The 6942-nt window shown below is 42.0% G+C and overlaps 1 protein-coding gene across 1 annotated transcript in view; it reads right to left on the bottom strand.

The window, feature by feature from the left end:
- Positions 1-5875: 5875 nt before the first annotated feature.
- The window catches only part of drd2l (dopamine receptor D2 like), a 9448-nt gene continuing 8381 nt past the window's right edge, over positions 5876-6942 (bottom strand). Inside the window, 1 exon segment of the mRNA XM_062399293.1 lies at positions 5876-6942. This exon segment is cut by the window's right edge and continues 406 nt beyond it. The gene's annotated coding sequence lies outside the window, so the exon portion shown is untranslated.

Raw genomic sequence — 6942 nt, 5'->3', positions numbered from 1 at the left:
GGTGAGTGGAATGTGAACTCTGGGAGGTAATTTCTTCTTCTAAAAGGAACTTTCTCTCGCAGAACCTTTATTACTTTCTTGCTACATGCTGTGACTCCCTAGTATTCCACAATAGCTTATACCAAACTAAAAAATGCATGAAAAAACTGTTTCCATCCATCCATCACGAATACCGCTTAGGCACAGGGCCGATCAGAGACAGACAACCATTATTTCACGTCTATGGTCAATTTTGAGCATCAGAGAAGAACCCACAAGAACGAGGGGAGAAACGTGCAAACTCCAAACCGAACTGGGAATTGATCTGGGAACCGAGTGCTGCCCTAAATCCTGTTTCGTTGATTGAAAATGAGCTTTGGCTGAAGCTGGGCCTCCTTCCAGCCTGAAGATGAGACCGATGAAAATAAATGAGATGCTGTGAATGTAGGAATTTACTTCTTCATCAGGGAATTATGAAGACATAAAAGATCAGATAAGGGAAAGGAAAAAAGAGGGTGAGAACCAATCAACACGCAGCACAGTACTTTAGTTCACTCAATGGACTGGGTGACAGATTGTTCCAATTTCATTTTTGACAGTAAAATGGAGGGGAAATATCCAAAGCTCTGCTAAAAGCTGAGCTGCCTGGTTCTGAGGTAGATTATTGTCCACATGTCTCCCACTGTGTTGGCAAAAAGCATAATTTCCATGACAGACGACTCTCCTGGGGCAGAGGAAAGACCTCTGGGAAAGGACGAAACCAATTCAATAATCCACTTTCTTTCCAGTTACCCAATTATGATGCAGTTGAATCGATGGCTGGTATGAGACATCCCAGCTTTTAAAAAGATATCAAGACCAATAGCGCACAAGGCCACTTCGAGGTCGAGCAGCGGTTAAAAACTTGTACATTTCGGTCTGAGGCCATTAAACAGCTGCGTCAGCACTCTGAGTTTCGGTGAAACTTTAAAAGTTGTATCTATTTCTTTCCGAGAGCTGATAAGAGTCCATGTTATCAGGGAAGTCAGAAAGACGGATCCGGCGTCGGGAGCGTACAGCATGGATGGCTCTGCTCTTTCATAGAGTCAATAAATCAGGGCTGCTTTGCGATGAGAGGCCGAAAAGAAATAACAGACACTTCCAAGAGTCCGGGACCAGGGAGGAAGTGTCAGTGATTAATCTTCAGAGAGAAAACGCCTGCGTGTGAAATGAAGCCGGACTGTGGGGCGCTTAATCAACAGAATCTGGAGCGGAGACAGAGCAGAGGTGTCTTTGACGCCTTTGAAGAACTGCAGAGGAAGACAATCACAACATCAGGAAGCGGTGAAATCTCAGGGCCGAATCTTCACTGTTTATTAAGGCGACTGTAAAGGATAAAAGCTCCGTGTGTCATCACTTTAACAGACAGGAGCATCCCGGGGGAACAGGCTGCACCGGCCTGAGTGTGCACAGGGAGAGCTTGTTTGTGAATCATCTAAAACAGTCACACATCTTTGACTTTGTGATTCAGGAAAACTTTTAACTATCAGGCCGTGGGCGGTGCGTCGCTCGGCTGCTTCCACTCAGCTGTGTCAAAGTAAATAATCGAATTAAGTGTCAATCAGAGATGTTACGGAAGTGATTTGCATTCTCTCGAGAGCAAAAAATATAAAGTCCTGATAGCAGCCTTCGTTTAGCCTGAGAATATTGAGGCAAAGACATCCTGCCTGTTGTGAAATTAGAGTTTGAGGCATTTAGAGGTACTTGCATCTTCAAGCAATATAAATGATGCTTTGCTCATCGAAGGAAGGACTTTGGGATTGTTCAGGCGGAAAGATTTTGAGATATGTCGTTAACTGAGAGAAGCGGCGAAGTGAATGCAATACGATTCTGTAAGATGTAGCCACCGGTGATGGCTTTCCGATTTAAAGAGCAACGTGGAGAAAGAAAGCAGCAGTAATCAAAGTGAAAAGCGACTCTCTGACCTGGTGTCAGGTCTAAGAATGAAGTCATCTATCTGGACTGAACTGAGCTGTTGGCTGTTTCGCTGCCACCTTCACATAAAGCTTTGTTTTTTTAATAAAGGCACAAACTGAATATATCATGGAATAGCTCTCTTAAACCTCCAGAATCAAATACCTGCACATAGTTTTACATGATTTGACAATTATGAGCTTATTCTTTCAGTCAGTATCAATCATTGCCCATCACGTTGAACAGGGGAACCTTCCTTAAAAGAACGTGTCAATAAAGATGTTTACAAAAAGTAATGATCAGTGGAGGTTTAACCCTTTGGACCAGGCTAACAGTTTCCCACTGTTTCCAGTCTTTAAGCTAAGCTAAGCTAACCAGCTACTGGTGCCTGCTTTATACTGAAAGGGCAAGCAGGGGTATCAGTCTTTTTATCATCAGAAAATCTAAATAAGAGTACATCCCAAACTCCTCTATGAACCATCACCCGTGATGATGACCATACCTGGCTCTTCCTCAGGGAGATCCTTGGGTAACATGATACCGACGGATCCCTCCTCCAGTGGTCCCCCATCTGACGGCTTCCTCTGCGGGGCTTCCAGTGGACTTTCCCCACAAGGGACTGGTGACGTCAGGGTTTTGAGATCTGGGGTCTCTGAGTTAACAGAGGATGAGGCTTCCGCAGGTTGAGACTCAGGTTGAGAAAAGGATGGAAGCTCTGGATTAAAGTTTCCATTAGTGGGTGGATTAGAGTGAGGCAGGAGTGTGAGGACTGTAGAAGGGACCAGGGATGAAATGCTCAATACTTCATGACCGGTCGGACTTTGGAAGGACGTCGATGTCCAGAGCTCTGGGGATGGAAAGATCGACGGAACAACAGGCTGCTGTGCAACAGGAGCGCTCGGGCTACTGGTGTGGACCTGGAAATCCATGCTCGTAAAGTCGCTGGTGGAAGTCATGATGTGGTAGAGCGGTGTGTTCACAGTCGGCATTGACTGCACACGTTTCTGTCAGGGTGTCAACTGTGCTTCAGACATCTGAGAAATGGAAGATACCTGAATCCTGCAGAAGAGACAAAGGCCTCAGGCAAACCTGAGCTTGGGAATATGCATCAGTGAATAATGATATTCTGCATTCTCACATAAGATACAACAAATCAAATATGTCCTTTATTATAGTATTTTATTCTTTTCATTATCTTATTATTTTTTACAAATGGACAAATTATGAGATGGAATTAAACAGATTTCCCTTAAAGCATAAAGAGATTGGATTTACCAGAACATCACATCTTTTTAATCACTGCTGAAAACACATTTTTGTGGGAAACCATATCAATATCTGATTTTCAACTGGTTTTAACAGCGGTTGTCTTGGTTTTATTATTTCATCCGACTGCTCTTATTGTTTGTCTTGTTCTGCTTTGTTCTGATCCACTGTATTTTGTAAAGCACTTTGTAATCTTGTGCTATAGAACAACATATTTCCTATCAACACCATTATACAATGACATTAAAAGAATGATTTAAATAACATCAAGATATTTGCTTCTGTGTATAATTCATCAATAAATGCAGAATGAAGTCACAAAATTAGTTTTAACCACCATCGATGACTAATAATTAATATCTGTGATTGAACATAGGTTGTTTGCAGAATATATCACCTTCACATCAGTGCACCTTTCCCGACCTCATCTGCATGTGTGTGAATATTCATCCGAGTCCGTCTCCTCCACTTATCAAACCGGCTCGTACCACAGCAGGGACGGGAAGTGCATCACGGCCGCTCCGTCAGGGACAAGATTCTGAAGATGCTCGCTCCGGTGCATCTGTGACCGAGATGTATCTGCTTAATGTGAATCCATCCAGATTCCCTCTTCTGCCCCTGTCTCCTCAGTCTCCACTTAATCCTTTCATCGCGTCACACCCTTCAGCAATCGCTCTCCTTCTCCTTCCACCCCCCCCGACCTCTCTAACGCAATCTTTCTCCTCTGGTCAGAGCAGGTGGGGCTCCAGTCAGTCAGGTCAGTAACGGATACGTGCACCCTAGTCATCGGGCGTCTATGAAATATGCATGGGGATAATTGTGAGTGTGGGTCAGAGTTTAACAACAAAGGGTAATACACACCCGACCATTGAGATGCCTCCACTCATGAGCACTGAGGAGCACAATGGCAGCGCGGAGAGGCAAACGTCCTGAGAGGCACTGTGTTATCTTCAAATACTTGTAAGATATGTATCCAATAATTATCCTCCTGCCATGAATCTGAAGAGGTCTGATTGCAAGTGTGAGGGTGTGTGTGTGTGTATGTGTGTATGTGTGTGTGTGTGTGTGTGTGTCCAGGCTTCTCCGTGGTGGTGTGAGTGTCCGATCGAGTTACTGCACAGTGCAAAGTGCTGGCAGTGACAGGGATCCCCAGTCAGGGTGTGACTCAGCATCTTCTAGGCTACAGTGCCGAACACACATATCAAAGTTGTGTTAAATGTCACAGTTTTCACTCCCAGTTTGATTATTTTCCTGTGTCCTATTTTGTTGTTTTCTTCACGGCCACCTGGGATAAACAATATGTTTATCGATATAATACAGAGACAGACTTTCCTGTGCCGATGTCTTTGAAATGTCTGAGCGTTGCCTGTTGTTTACAACTCGGGGGTTTATATTGCTGCAGATCAAGGGAGTGCATCAGAGGTGTGTGGTGCTCTGTCTACAGGTGACACCCGGGGCGCTGCGAGTGCAAAACACACAAGATATAAACATGAAATAACTGAACTTATTTTGAAAAAAGACTGGAACTAGTTGGTGAAATGTCATAAAATAAAGTAAATGGCTCCCAGACCGAAATCCATACAGAGACACACCGCTAGCATGGATATATTTTTATCCTTTTTTTGTATATTTGTTCAGTGAAATGTCCTCATTACAGACTTAGAATCCAATGTCGAAACTTTGTGCAATTAAAATTGATTTTTATTTGTTGACAGTATCTTTGTTTTGGGAAAAGTGCTCTTCAGTTAGTTAGATTCATTTTTATTCTATAATCCAGCTCCAGACTCTCCTGAGTGTTGCCTGCTTGTTGATTATATCTGGGCTGAACTCCTCCACCTGCTCATCAGACCGACTGAATCAATTAATAACAAACCAGACTTCATTTGGGCTTGTATTGATTTTTACAGAATCCTTGTTAAATCCTATCGGCCTGACTGGCAACTTGCACCAATCTGAACTCCTCAGCTCTGCCAGCTTCCCCGATCAATGAGGCCGGGACCAGTGCGGATCAGGCTTCTCCAAAGCCGCCCTCAGGTGCAGCATCATGTGCAACTCAATAATATTTGTGTTATCTGGTGCAGAGAGGCACATGAGTGGGGTTTACTGAGAGGACGGCAGAGTTACTGCCAGAACAAACCTGGAAATCCTGTCACAGTAAAACTTTCTGGCACTTGGGTTCTGGAATCCTTCAGTTAAAAGGTGAAGTTTAGAACAGGAAGTAAACGCAGTAGGTTTTTCTCTAAACTTCTGACACCAGGTTCTTAAAAGTGTCTCCACATTAAAATTACTGCAATATAGTCAACGTCCGGATAACCGTAATAATGCAATGACAATAATTAAAATAGCCATACTCTGCATTAATACCAAATTAATAGTGTATATTTCAACATTCACAAATTCATGAATGTTTAAATCAACTGTTATAAACTGAAATACACATATTTATCACATTCCTTTCGTGTTTTCTACATACTGTATATATCGTAGTCAAATTCACATATTTTAAGATACTTCTTAAAAAACAAAATAAACCTACTGCAACGAAAAAATTGCTACAGACAAAATGTTTGTCTGTTGAAGTTCGTTTAATAATAGTGTTCAATTAAAACAGTTTTAAGTGGTATTTTAACTATGTAGATAATTATTCTTATTATTCATATTACTAATGAGGGTTTGCTAGGTTGGGTTTTGGTAAATTTGAAACCAGAGCCAGTTCACAGTTAGTTTGGCTTCCAAGATTCAACACTTTATTGCCACACAACTCAGTTGTTTGGAATTTGCCTCAGTGTGCCTACGATGAGACAAGAATCACAGCATTACAAACAACAAGACATAACACACAACAAGACATAACAGAGAAACCCCTCCCCATGTTCCACATTCTTCTTTAGACCCTAATAAGCAGTTTATTTTGAAAAATGTAGCCATCAGCCAGTTTTCAAAATGTGACTGCAAGTCTGAAATGTTCAGGATTCAGGGATAAAGAAAATATCTCACAAGGAAAAATAATGAAAGCGTCAACAAACCTCAAATGTGTGAAATATTATTAAATAAAAAATAAACAACCTTTCTAGTCAAATTTACTTTATCCATCTATACATGATGAATTAATCAATTGCTTTGTTCATTTGTCACAAGTTTTGCTTTCAGTCATACTGTGCAGATATTTTATTTATTCTAATTCATTCAATTTTATTTGATCTTAATGTGTGAGGTAAGGTAAGCACCGAAATAAAATGTTTTATTACCAAAGGTCTGTACAACAGCTGCGATCCCTGTTCTCACCAGTCAAAGTATTATCTACGACACCAAATGTTACACGTACGTGAACAGAGAGCGAAAAGGTCCATAATGAAATCTGCGACTTCAGTTTCGTGTTGTACTCTTTAAGTCAAAGATGTTTGTTTTTTTTCATGCTTTGACTTGTGCCAGTCCTTTTTCAGAGAGGCGACAACATGCAAACAAATAAAACCAGGCTGTTTGTCAAGATTACAAGAAAATACAACACGAAGGGTCCGAGAGCAGCCGAGCGTTCCAGCAAAGTGGGAAAGCGGTCGCGTCTCAGCGAGTCTGGAGTGTGTGGTGTCGTGCAGATGAATGTGGCAACAATCCTCAGTCCTCACATCTTCCCCGCACACACACAATCTACACAACACAGTGTGTCTCTTCCAGAAATATCTCCAGCTTGTTTGTGCTTCTCGTCTTTTACTTGTCACACACGTTTTCTTTCCGTCCAGCAGTTTG

This window comes from Platichthys flesus, chromosome 11 (genome assembly GCF_949316205.1).
Source record: "Platichthys flesus chromosome 11, fPlaFle2.1, whole genome shotgun sequence".
Taxonomy (NCBI): domain Eukaryota; kingdom Metazoa; phylum Chordata; class Actinopteri; order Pleuronectiformes; family Pleuronectidae; genus Platichthys; species Platichthys flesus.
The sequence above is the reverse complement of the archived record's forward strand: the minus strand, read 5'-3'. Positions and strand labels throughout refer to the sequence as shown.